The 13,789-nt window shown below is 37.9% G+C and overlaps 2 long non-coding RNA genes across 3 annotated transcripts in view; both read right to left on the reverse strand.

Moving 5' to 3' along the window:
- Positions 1-9,663, reverse strand: part of LOC129145290 (uncharacterized) — a 29,555-nt gene extending 19,892 nt beyond the window's left edge. The window contains exon 1 of the long non-coding RNA XR_008550600.1: positions 9,480-9,663. This is a non-coding gene — a long non-coding RNA (uncharacterized LOC129145290). The remainder of the gene's footprint in view (positions 1-9,479) is intronic.
- The window catches only part of LOC129145289 (uncharacterized), a 210,266-nt gene that overhangs the window by 181,372 nt on the left and 15,105 nt on the right, over positions 1-13,789 (reverse strand). The gene's annotated exons all lie outside the window — the stretch shown is intronic.

Raw genomic sequence — 13,789 nt, forward strand, 5'->3', positions numbered from 1 at the left:
GAAGGGACTTGCCCAAGGTGAAGCACTTAGGGACAGAGACAGATCTTTGTGATTTCCAGGTATATATTTTTTCCTTCTACAATGCAGTCTGTGGTTTTCCCACCATGCCTTCTGATTATGGCTTCAATACCTGTGTTAATAAGGACTTCTGGAGTTTTAAGCTATAGAAACCAAGTGGAATTGGCTTACTAGGATAGAAGTGTCCTGACTTATATAACTAAAGAGTTTTGATAGGGCTGAATCCAGGTTTCTAGAAGATGTTAGGTGAGGTGTTTGCCTCTCTTTCACAAGGCTCTACTTTTCTCAGCATGACTTAATTCTCAGGCAAGCTGTCTACAAATATGATCCAAAGGTTCTTAATTGCAATTACATCCTACCATCTTGGCATTTCAAGTGAAATAGAGAAATTTTTTTTTCTGGACAGCCCTAAATAGGACTTTAATTTGTTTCACTTGAGTCATGTGCCCATTTTCATTGTGGATGGGAGTTACAGATTCGTGATTGTCCAGGTCAGACCACTATCAGAATAGGGGACTGGGTTAATTTCACCCAAGCCATGGACTGAGAGTGGGGAAGAAGTTGTTCCCAAGAAGAAACCAGGTTTCTCTTTTCAAAAGAAAATGGTTATTGAGCTAGTGTGTGCACATACCTACATACAACCAGCCACAAACTAATACCTCTGTGTATCATACGGGAAATTTGCATACCATGGAGAGGCCAATGAGGAGTATGAAGTAAGTTGAAACTCGGGACTTCAAAATTTTTCAGACTCTTCCAAATTATAGCACAAAGTAAATATCTATTCTATTTGTAAATCTTATCCTGATGATGGCCCAGAAAATCAGCCTGAGATGAAAAGGTCTCCACCAGTATCCCCCTTAGGGACACCTGAAAGTTGACACTAATTAACTCCACTGAGTGGTACACCCCAATTTGTTCTACCCCTTTCTTAATCCCTTGTATTGCTCCCTCACTCAAGGGCATAAGCCCGAGTTAAGTAGTGACCATCAGAGATAAAATTATAATTTTGTATGTTGTATTCTATTCGCTCTTTTTTTGTGAACTTATTGGGTAATTCTCATGTTCTTGGAGAAAACTCTGGACTTGTTTCTCTCACCCTGATGAGGTGGGGCAATAGGCTATAGTGGGTTCATATTAGAAGGAGGTAAGCGTGATAAGGGGCAGTTAGAAGGTAGTGCTGATCAGTGTGGTGGGACTAGCATAGTATTTCCGGACTGAATTGGGTACATTTTTTGCCTAAGGTCTTCAAGAAATCATTTTGAAGTCTGTCTTAATTCCTCATGTTCTCTTATATGACTTCTGACTCATTTGCTTACTGGTTTCATTTGTGCTTAAAAAAGGAATACCAACCCTTATTTACTTTCTCTGATGCTTTTCAAATATTACAGAATTCTGTGAAACCAGCAGAGACAGAGGGGACCAATATCGAACATTTATTTTTGTTGCTTTGGCAAAGAATCCTTGAGATAAGTCGGCACAAAAGAACGAGTGCAGGTCTCTGATAGCTGTCCCTAATGCCAATCAATTCACTCTCACAAAACCTCTTGCCTGACAATTAGTAGATATTTACAGAAACATCTAAATAGTCCAAAGATGCTTGATAGATCTTTGGAAAACATTTCAAAACACTTAGAAATACCACAAGTTTGAAAAAAATCCCCACAAATAAGCATGAGGGTGGGAAGGGACTGTGGTCTGCTTTTGGTAATTTTAAGTAAGTATATGATGAATCAATAACTTCATCTTTCCGTGGATTCTTGAACATCTATAGCCTTAAAGACCATTAGAGTAGGTAAAACAAATCTGTTTTGTGCCTTCTCTTGAATCATACTAAAAAATAAGACCTTATTTTTAGACTCTTTTACAGAAACACACACTCATACAATGAACCAATCAGGTGGAGCTGGGCAGACTGCCTAACAGAAGGTCTCCTGAGCTCTCAGTCACCCCTCACATGGGCCAGCATATTGTCTTATCTATGGATCCAGCTGCAGTGGTTTCCTCCCTCCCTCCCTCCCTCCCTCCCTCCCTTTCTTCCTCTTTTCTTTCTTCCTTCTTTTTCTCCTTCCAATATTTAATGTACCTCTACTCTAAGTCAATGTCCCTTATGACACTGAAGTGACTAAGGCTTAGCCACAACCCTCAAAGAGTTTACATTTAGTGAGAAATATGCATAAGTAAGCAGGCAATTTCAAGATCTCAAAAGAAAATCTGAATTATGATAAAGCATACATTGCCAATGGGGCATTTGAAGCAATCAGGAAAGATTTCTAAGAGGAAGTGGCATATAATCTGAGTTTGGATGGAAAAGTTTTGTTAGCCAAATATGGTGGTCTGTGGTTGAGGGGCTATATGGGAAGAATCTCTTCCTGAGTTTAATCTTCCTACATAGGTGAGGCAGGTGTTGGTGACCACCCTCTGCTCCAGGCACCCAAGTAAAGTCAAGTCCAGTAAACAGAATGTGTCCAGTACAAATATATACTTAGCCAGGAGGCTAAAGGTTTGACCACAGAGCTCATAGTCTGAAGAATCATCCAGTTACTAGGTAGCAAGACAGAAGGCGGTGTACTCTCCTACCTGTCAGAGCATAGAAGAAGCAACTATATGGACATAGACAGGCACAGTTCTCCTGCCTACAGATCATGTTACAGATCAGCCTACAGAGGACCTGGAACCCCAACCATGGGCCTACAATGTAGGCCAGGAACCAGGTTAACAGCTAAGTTGTTGCTTTCCCATGTAGTTAGTGGGGCCAACCGTTGCCCACACCTTCTAGGAAACCTCTGTTAAGTTACTCTAGGAGATGTTTATCCCTCCTTTCTTTTTTTTTTTTTTTTTTTTTTAAATATTAAATTTTATTTTTATATTCCCCATACAATTGCAAACGCCCCATTCTGACCCCAATCCTTCCCCTCCCCCCCCCACCCCCAAAAAGTGTCTCTGGTTCATAGTATTTTGTTGATTTTGATTTTCACTTTCTTATATTCATTTTCCTGGTCCCTTATTTAAGTTTTCTAGATTCCTGCTATGAGTGAGACCATCCGGTATTTTTCTTTTTCTTTTTGGCTTATTTCGCTGAGCATGATCCCTTCCAGTGCCATCCATGTTGCTGCAAATTGCATGTGTTTATCTTTTTTGAATGCTGAGTAATATTCCATGGTATATATGTACCACATCTTCTTGATCCAGTCATCTATTTTTGGGCATTTGGGTTGTTTCCAAAGCTTAGCTATTGTAAACAGTGCTGCTATAAACATAGGAGTGCAGGTGCTCTTTGGAATTGATGTTTCTGTGTCCTTTGGGTAAATACCTAGGAGTGGAATTGCTGGATCATATGGAAGCTCTATGTTTAGTAGGTCCAGAAATCTCCACACAGCTCTCCATAGTGGTTGGACCAGTTTGCACTCCCACCAACAGTGCACAAGAGTTCCTTTTTCTCCACATCCTCGCCAACATTTGTTGTTGCTTGTTTTTTTAATATGTGCCATTCTCACTGGTGTGAGATGGTATCTCATGGTAGTTTTGATTTGCATTTCCCTGATTACAAGTGATGTTGAACATTTTTTCATATGTCTGTTGGCCATTTGCATTTCCTCTTCAGAGAAGTTTCTTTTTAGCTCTTCTGCCCATTTTTTGACTGGGTTATTTTCTTTGTTGTTGCTGAGTCTCATCAGCTCTTTGCAGATTTTTGTGATCAGTCCTTTATCATTAGTGTTGGGTGCAAAAATGTTCTCCCAGTTGGTGGGGTTTCTCTTTGTCTTTGTTATTGTCTCTTTTGCTGTGCAGAAGCTCTTTAATTTGATGTAGTCCCAGCTGTTTATCTTTCTCTTCACTATCACTGCTTTGGGTGATGTGTCTGTAAAGATGTCTTTGATGTGCAAATCCCGTAGTGTTTCGCCTATATTTCCTTCTATGTATTTTATGGTTTCAGGTCTTATGTCTAGTTCTTTAATCCATTTTGAGTTGATTTTTGTGTATGGTGTGAGGTAGTGGTCAAGCTTCATTCTTTTGCATGTAGCGACCCAGTTTTCCCAGCACCATTTATTGAACAAACTTTCTTTGCTCCAATGCATATTCTTTGCTCCTTTGTCAAAGATTAGTTGACCATAAATCTGTGGGTTTATTTCTGGATTTTCTATTCGATTCCATTGGTCTGTATGTCTGTTCTTGTTCCAATACCATGCAGTTTTGATGATTATGGCTTTGTAGTAGAGTTTGAAGTCTGGGAGTGTGATGCCTCCATTTCCTTCTTTTTTTTTCAGTAGAGCTTTGGCTATTCGGGGTTTTTGGTGATTCCATATGAATTTCATCAATAATTGTTCTATTTCTTTGAAGAATGCCATTGAGATTTTGATTGGAATAGCATTGAATCTGTATATTGCTTTTGGTAGGATGGCCATTTTAATAATGTTTATTCTTCCAATCCATGAGCAGGGGATGTCTTTCCATTTCTTTGTGTCTTCTTCTATTTCTTTTAACAGTGTTTTATAGTTTTCTTTGTATAGGTCCTTTACCTCTTTTGTTAGATTTATTCCCAAATATTTGATTTTTTTTGTTTCGATAATAAAAGGGGTGGTTTTTTTGATTTCTTCTTCTTCAGATTTATTGTTTGTGTATAGGAAGGCTACTGACTTTTGCATGTTGATTTTGTATCCTGCCACTTTACTGAATTGATTGATGAGTTGAATTAGTTTTTCTGTGGAGATTTTGGGGTTCTCTATGTATATTATCATATCATCTGCAAATAGTGATAGTTTGACTTCTTCTTTTCCTATTTGGATTCCTTGGATGTCTTTCTCTTGTCTTATTGCTCTGGCTAGGACTTCCAGTATTATATTGAAAAGCAGTGGTGAGAGTGGACATCCTTGTCTTGTTCCAGATCTTAATGGAATTGCTTTCAGCTTTTCACCATTGAGAATGATACTGGCTGTTGGCTTGTCATAGATGGCCTTTATGATGTTGAGGTATGTTCCTTGTATCCCAAGAATTTCAAGGGCTTTTATCATGAATGGGTGTTGCACTTTGTCGAAAGCTTTCTCAGCATCTATTGATATTATCATATGGTTTTTATATTTCTTTTTGTTGATGTGTTGGATAACGTTGATTGATTTTCGGATGTTAAACCATCCTTGTGCCCCTGGAATGAATCCAACTTGGTCGTGGTGAATTATCTTATGGATACATTGTTGGATTCTGATAGCTAAAATTTTATTGAGGATTTTTGCATCAGTGTTCATTAGGGAGATTGGCCTATAGTTTTATCCCTCCTTTCTTACTACTTAACCCTATTGAAACTAACCTTGCTTATGAAAATTTGAGGTTCACTGGCTTAAGTATCAGAATTCCTTGTCAGTCCCTACGGCAGGCACTGTGATAGGCATCGGAGATGGAGAAATGAAAGGACCTGGTTTGTTCCAGCCATGCATTTAAAAAATTATTCCTTTTTTAAGTACCATTGAAAATTTGTTTTGCCAAAAAAAAAAAAAAAGAAAGAAATAACTATTGTCTCTTAGGAATAAGTTCTATAATACAGAAAGATGAAGACCAGAACATCAATGTTTCCTTCTAATTCTAGCTTCTCACCATTGATAATTTTTCTTGTGTATATTTGTAGTCATTTTCTATGCTTTCATATGACATATAATTCTATCAGTTGAAGTCCTAGTAGGAAACAGATGGTGCATTCAAATTAGGATGATTTAAGTTGAATTTATTAAAGGAACTATTGACAAGATATGGGGAGGGTGGAGGGAAACTACAAAAGATAATGTTTATTGCACCTAAACCTGAAAGAGAGTTGTTATGGAAACCTGGACACAAAAAGATGCTGCAGAACCCTTTAAGAAACCGGAAACCAGCAAACCTATTGATTTAGTTCATGTAGGTTAGCCTCCTTGGAGAAAAAGCAGGGTGGAGAAGGGTCAATGGTAGGCTGGAGGGGCAAACAGAAGGTGTCCAATACAAATATATACTTATCTTACAGCTTTATGAGCTTTTGGCTTCTTTGCTTACTTGTTTCAGAAGTGGAATTGTATTATATTATTTTTCTGTGACTTTCTTTTGGGTTAATCTAAACAATTTCTTGATACTTTTTCATATCAGTACTTATAGATCTGATTAATTCATTTTAATGGCTGTATAGTATTCCATCATAGGATATCTGAGAATTTTAAAGCTTTTATATATGTGATAGTTATTATATACAACAGAATATATGTAATATATGTAAATTATGAAACCTAATAATGAAATTATCATCTATAAACTCACCTCTCAAACTAAGATCACTAGTCCTAATGAGTCTGCCTTGGCTAGGTTCCTCTCCTTGTGTCCTCTCACCCTGAAGATGCTCATCTGAATTTCTTTATGTTTTTAATAGTTTTCCCGTATATGTATCTCTAAACAATTTATTACATAGTTTTGCTTTTATGAAAAGTATTCACAAAACTATTTTAATCATAGGCTCCTACAATTACTTTTTTAAAAAATAGCATCCATTTTGCTGTATGCAGCTGTACTTCATTTATTTTCACATTTTATAATACTTTATTATGTGAATGTGCCACAACTTACCTCCTCATCTGACTGTTGATGGACTTTTGGGTTGTTTCCAGTTTTTGCTGTTTCAAACAGTGCTGCTTATGAGCATGTTTTGTCCATGTCTCCTGGCACAGACATGCAAGAATTGCTCTAGGGAATATACCTAGGGTGGAATTTCTGGGTCGTGGGGTTCACACATATTCATTTGGCTTTGCTAGGTAATGCTAAATTGTTTGCAGTGAGGTGGTGCCAATTTACATTCCCACCAGAAGTACGTAAGAGTTCTGGTTGTTTCCTGTTCTCCCCAGTGTTTGATATTTTCAGATGTCTTAACTTTTAACACTAATATTCTTTTCAGGGATGCCAAGTGAGAATGTAATGAGAATGTGACTCTGTTATCATAATAAATGCTTTTAACCTGGCTGTCCTGAAACATGGATTCTACTTTTCTAAATATTATTTTTCCTGCCCTGCCCTGTTTTGCATGCCCCTATCATTGTTCCCTGACAGTGTCATATTCTAAATACATGAAAGGTAATTAATATATTGAAAACAAATCTGCAAAATGGTTTTTTTGGAAATATTTTCTACTTAAAAATAAATGTGATTCTCTTAGGCATCCATATACAAATTATGGTTTATCAGCCAAAGGTTAGGATTGTTCCCATATGAAGGAGTAAGCTCACAAAGAGGAAAGAGAAAACCAGCAGTTCTCCATGGCCCCTTTTTTTTTTTTTTTACCAAACTCCAGACCACCCTGACTTTCACAGCAAACTGGATTATGTGCTCTTCGACAGGAAGTATCCCACACCATTTCTCCTTCCCTCCCTTCTATCTTATTTCCCCTCTTTTACATATTCTTTCACTGACTAGCTAAAAATCTAGTAGAGAAGGCACATAAATATCCCTGTGTAGCTCACAAGTGGAATGATGAGAAATGGACATATGGTTTATGAAGGGCAGAGGAAGAAACTTGGCTTCTATATTTCTTGAGCCCACCTTGGTTTCTGGGATAGAACAGGCTCTTCTAATATTTGCTGAATGAATGAATACTATAAAATGTTTTTCTACGTTCTCTCATCGTACTTTGGAAAGAGTACATGGAGTTGAAGTCCTATCTACTCATTCACCTCTTATTACCAGAGTTAGTCTTCTGTAGTAATTTAATCCTCAGAGCACTTTACAAGATCTCTTGATTGATTCCTAAAGATAGAAAACATTCTATCAATTTACTTTACTTTGTAAAAACACCTTTTGCATTCTTTTGAACACTGCAACTTCTTTCCCAAATCTTGGGAACTGCCATTAATTCCTTATAATGAGCCAGCTTGCTTCCCCCACCCCTGCATGCAAGAAAGAGCTTGTAATCACCCAGTGTTTCTCTGACCTAGAAAAACTGAGAAATTCACATTAATGAAAACACAGGGACTTACAAAATTGCTCTCAGCCCTCTCCCCTAGAAGTATGTCTGGCGCTTGGTAATTAGCTGGCTGGAATGTGGGTAATGGATGGAGTGTGGGGCTGCTGCAAAGTTATGTAACTTTGAAATCAGGAAGCACATTCAGTGAGGGTGGGAGAGTTGCTTTTAACAAGCTGCTGGGATTGGCTGAACTTGTGCTGGCCTTGCACTCTTACTATTATAACCTTGATATCTTTCCCATTTGTAAACTTTATTTGCATTCCAGAGCTCAGCTGAATTTGCCTGGGCCCCTAGTTTCTGTAATCTTTTTTGTCCTGATTGGCGTGCATTTCAATCAGCCTCAGACTTTCAGCTGCCCATATTCCATCCCAGTTCACAGTCTCCAAAGAGCTCTTTCTTCGTAGGCGCCTGTCCTAAGCGTGACAGTGCATCTTAACGCTAGACGACATGATTGCTATTTGTACTATTGAAGTGTTATTGAGCATCAGTATGGGGTTGAGTCGATAGAGTTGATTGAGTGGGCTCAGGACTGAGGGTTTCTCTTTTAGTGTGTGTGTAACCCTAGAAAATTTGCCAAGCCACTTCAGGTCCCCTAATCCTCTTCTGCCAGAAGTGATGTTTTCCTGTCCCTACTAGGGGTGTCAAGAGCATGTCTGAGAACCCGCATGCTCAAGCGATTGGAACGAAAGTTTGTGATCCTCCCTTGCCCCTCACAGTAGCAGGGTAGCACATTTTCTCATCTTTACATACATTGTGTCTCACTGTATCCCCTTTTCATGCCTATGGATCAAATGTAGTCACTTTTATATTTAAAAATACAGAAATAACAGAAAACTGAACTAATAGAGTAAGGCAGGTAACATTGAAAGAGGAAGGTGTTTAGCCATCCCAGCTACTATTGAAATACTGAATTTCTCTAATAATCCTGTATGTGCTAGAATGCTTTATTATCCTTATACTTATTCCTTTTTTTTTCTCTATAGGAGATTAGTTTATTTTATAAAGTCTAAATAACCGAGAAAGGTAAATACTGATTTATAATTTAGAGACGCAATTGATTGCTCTTGTTAGTAGAACCTGAAATTGCATGGTCCTTCCAAAGACTGCCTAAGTTGATTTCACCAGTAAACCACAAAAAGCAATTATTTGGTACATTTTATATATTTCATTGTCTTCTTTCACTCCTATAAGACAGAGGGCTTTTGTGGTTGTGGGTTTTTTTTTTTTTTGCAAACTTTACTATCTTATCCTAGACCTCTATAATTTTTCTTTAAATGGAAACTTTATAATCTTGCCAGAAGCCATGTTAAGAAGGAATCTTACAAAGGCAATAATCTTGGAGCTAAGTTCTCAGGGTGATAGCTCTGCTCATACCTAGCTCCTTTGGTCCTAGCATTACTTATAGAGTTGGGTTCTCTGGGGCTGGGGTGGGAAGCACAAATGAAGCAGATGAAAAGGACCTTGGGGTGTAAAACATGTACGCCAAACATCAACTTACATACAGTTGCTCTAGCTGACGTAAGAGATCCACCACTAACAGCACTGACATGTGGCCGAGACAATAACCTGAGCCAGATTTCCTGGAGAGCAACTCAAAATTCAACATGCACAGAAATCATCTGGATGCTTAATAACAACATAGTTTCCTGGAACCCAGGCTTAGATTCAGATTCAGTAGGATGAGGCGGGGCCCAGGAGCCTGCATTGGTACTGATGTCACAGACAAGTCTGATGCTGGTGCTCTCAAGACCACACTTGGAGAAACCCCACCCTAATGCCTCTTGTCATCTCTTTCCTTTGGATTTTGCCTGTGCTTCAGGCAGTAACTTTGAATATAACTCTATGTTACCACCTGGAGCCAGAGCTGTAGATAGGTAAGAAGCCAAGCTACAAGAGCTCATTGATGTGCTTTTATCTGACCAGATTGAACTCTGTCTGAAAGGGCTTCAGATTACATTATTTGTTGTTGATCTAGCTTTCTGGCAGGTGCTCACCAGATCCATATACTGTCCAGTGGTTTGAATCATAGAAAGCTGGGTCAGCTGCTAGCTTTCCAGACCTACCTATATCCTCTCCCTTTGGAAAGCTCTATTATATGCCAGTGTGAAATAAGACATACCCCTAGGCTGTAACTTTAGATAGAAAAGCTAAACAATCTGGAAGTAAATTATCAACAATTTAAAAGTGCCCTCTATAACATGGCAAGGACCTATTGTCATAAACCTTTATAAACCACTGAAATAATTAAAATAATACAAATATCTTATAACTAACCACCATGGACCAGGCTTTGTCCTACATGACTCATATGTATTCAACCAATCCTCATAATAAATAATACTTCAAGTATTATTATTATCTTCCTTTTTTAGTTAAGATACCATGGCACAGGAAAATTGAGTAACTTGTACAACTGGAAATTAGATCCTCTTGGCTTGTGTAAGTTAAAATGAAACCACGGAGGAAACTAGGAATCTGAAGTCTCCTTTCACAAAGGAAATAAGTACACAAAGGGCATTCTAGGACACCACCGCCACTTGTGGGAAGTGTTGTAGTGATTCTTTTTTCTTTTCTTTTTTTTAACATTTTTCAAATATGTATCTGAGCACAGTAGCTGTAGCCTTTAATGCACTTTGGGGTTAATTCCAGAACTTTTATTATCACTCAGGATTTGACAATGTGATAGTTATTTGTGTCACTAAACCTTTTAGACTGGAAGCTTTTATACATTAGTAGCTGTTAAAGATCTTACTGTAGGAATTACTGTCACGATTATGGAAGCCCTAATGTAACCCACATTGATCATAATATGTTTCTAGCATGGTCAGGAAGTCTTTATTCTGACTCAAGTAACTTTATAAAGCATATAAAGCCTGGTCTCAGTCTCTGGAGTTATACAACCCTCTGTGAGTCAAAGTAGAATCACTTTTGAAGGTTTTTTTTTTTTTTTTTTTTTTTAGTGCTTTGGGAAGAAATGATAGGATTTGACGTTGCTTTACTTCTGATTCTAGAGTCCTATGTGTGATCCACATATCCCTCTACCAACAAGAGTACAGAGGGTCACTCATTAACGTTCATGCCCCATTTTGCATCCTGTGACCCTAGCTTGAAGAGCACAGGTTCCAGGCTGCCCCACAAAGTCCCCTCAGGCAGTTTTCTGAGTTCCAGGGTATCTGTCATCTCAGTCCCAAGTTAGTTCATAACCTTGTTTCTGTGTCCTTGCTAGTGTATCTTTAGATAACCAAAATTTGAATATATTGCCTAGTGATAGTAAAGAACAGAGCCCCTACACTTTACACATTTCTTTCTAAGAAGTGGTTTTTATTTTATATATATATATATATATATTTAAAGGGGACTGGTACAAAATTCACTCTTCTAGAGGTGTGGAGATTTTTTTTTTTATGTCAACCAGCTGTAACCTTTTGAAGGTTTAATGAAATCAGCAAATCTAATCCAATGTATGAGAGTGGATATGAATCAAGTCTATTATTGTTGAACAAATGGCATTAATTTCCAGTGCACATGTGGACCTGAGTTTTAAAATATTTGTTTGAAAAATGTCAAGCTGCTCATTGTTTTAGAATATTTGAGCAGCTTGGCAGTGTACTTTTTTAAGCATTTGTACTTCTAAAAGGTTACAGTGTTCGTATAATATTTACTCTTCAACTTTAAAAATTCTTGCAGTGGCATGGTTAGTGGGGAAATACCTCAAATTCCTCCTTGAAGGGACATTTCCTAGAGGGTTTATTTCTTTCACAGGAAATATACCTTAGCCTAAGCGATTCCCTTTATGCCTCCAATGCTTGTCATTCTGTCGCTGGGTAGAAAAGCTGTCTTCAGTGCCCACAAGAGATTATAGAATGAGATTGTTTCCATATATGGAGAAGCTTGTATCTCCCATTCCTGTGTCAGTCCCCTAAGAAGGAAAAGGCTTGGGGGAGCGCTGACACTTATTGAGGACTAAAGGAAGAAGAGATTGGATGATGAGCAAGGCAGTCATGTGCCCTATCCTACGAGAGGTCATGGTTGCTGTCTAGCAGTGGTCCATGTGGACAGAGAGCACAAGGGTCTCCAAAGTAGATATGGGAGATCCATGAGGATATAGGAAGAAAAGATATATCTTAGATTTCTCTCAAACTTCTGTTGTGCTGCATATTTCTTAGTGCACATAGTGTGTTGATACTGTGAAGCATTTTAATAATATACTTATTTTGTACACAGGTACACAGATCTGCTTCAGGACTGTCTGTTCTGTTCCACTGATTTTTTAAATTAATATTTTATATAATTCTTACATCATTTTTCATTTTTGCACAATGTATGCATTTTCATTTTGGTTGTATTCCCCATACAATTGCACCCCCCCTTATTTGACCCTAGTCCTTCCTCTCCTTTCCCTCCCCCCCCCACTGATCTTAGCTGATATCTTTAGAAAGATTGACAACCATATTTAGAAATCTAACCTATCTAAGCAGGATATCGATTTAATCAGAACACTCCATTCCATAAATGACTTAATTGAGCATGTTTTTTCCCCTCTTAAGATGAAAGAGTACCCAGCAGTGTGGTTATTTTTACACTTATATCCAATTTAGCACCTCTTTCAAGTTAGATTTGGGACTGGAGCTATTTGCCATGCCTATCTGTCAAATAATCTGTTATAATGCTATGATAATCCATATCTTACCAAAATACAAAACACAACCTTCCTTGTTAACATGTTCATTTGTGCCTATTTTATCCTATTAGACCTGTGTGAATTATTCTTTAACTGGCTTCCACTTGCTTCTTAAATGGACTTCCTCTTCCTGAGGAAGATCTCCACACTATTAGACTCATAGCAGATTTCCCTGAGTCTGTTCTCTGCCCATCAGTGGTGACATTGTGATTATACTCAGTCACGTGCTTTCTGGGTCAGATGCCTTGAGCAGTGACTGCTGGTTCATGCTCAGCAGAGTCCTGGGGGTGGGCTGGCTGTGGATGCTACTGTATCTGACTGCTACCATTGGTGCTACTATCCAGGGTGTTGGCTTTCCAGCTGACCTTATAAAAATCTGTCTCTGCTTATATGCCCTAGTTTTCCAATCCTTCTTTCATTTGATCCTATTTTCAGTGATCATCCCTTCCCCAATATTCCCCATTAAATATATGTTTAGAAAAACAATCCTTCACTTTTGATTCCCTTTCACAGAACTTTCATGATAATTAATATTTGCATTACTTTACTTTCCAGAGGAAAAGTATTTGATAGCTGTCATGATTAGAAAATTAATTCTAGAAAATCACATTTTAATTTTCACATCAAATCTTTTTGGGGACTTCTAGACCTAATTTATTGCATTTTACTACTTGAATGGGAATTATTATCAATACTCCAGATGGATCTATTTATGAGCATTAGGTACTATATTTCTAAATCAGCATGCACTTCCATAATTCCTAAACTAGACTTAAACCAGTATTTCTGGTACCTAATGATGTTCCCCGATTCACTGCTTAATGGTAACAGATTTCTGTGAATAAAGACTTAAGCACTCATACTTATTCTGACCCTGGGATATTTGCACTGGCGTTCTCTTTGATTGGCATTCTAATAGCCAGTTCTTGCTATTCAGATTTCAACTCAAGCTTTACTTTCTTGGAGAAGCCTTTTCCTGACACTTAGTCCCTTACCACTCTCTGAGCTAGCACTTGATTTATTTTTTTCATAGAATGTTTCCCTATTTAGAGTTATCTTTTTTCACTTAGTATCACCTGACCTCTAACAACTATGTAAATTCAGAACAGAGGCCTTATCTGTCAAGT

Source organism: Talpa occidentalis, unplaced genomic scaffold (genome assembly GCF_014898055.3).
Source record: "Talpa occidentalis isolate TD23 unplaced genomic scaffold, MPIMG_talOcc4v2.1, whole genome shotgun sequence".
Lineage (NCBI taxonomy): Eukaryota > Metazoa > Chordata > Mammalia > Eulipotyphla > Talpidae > Talpa > Talpa occidentalis.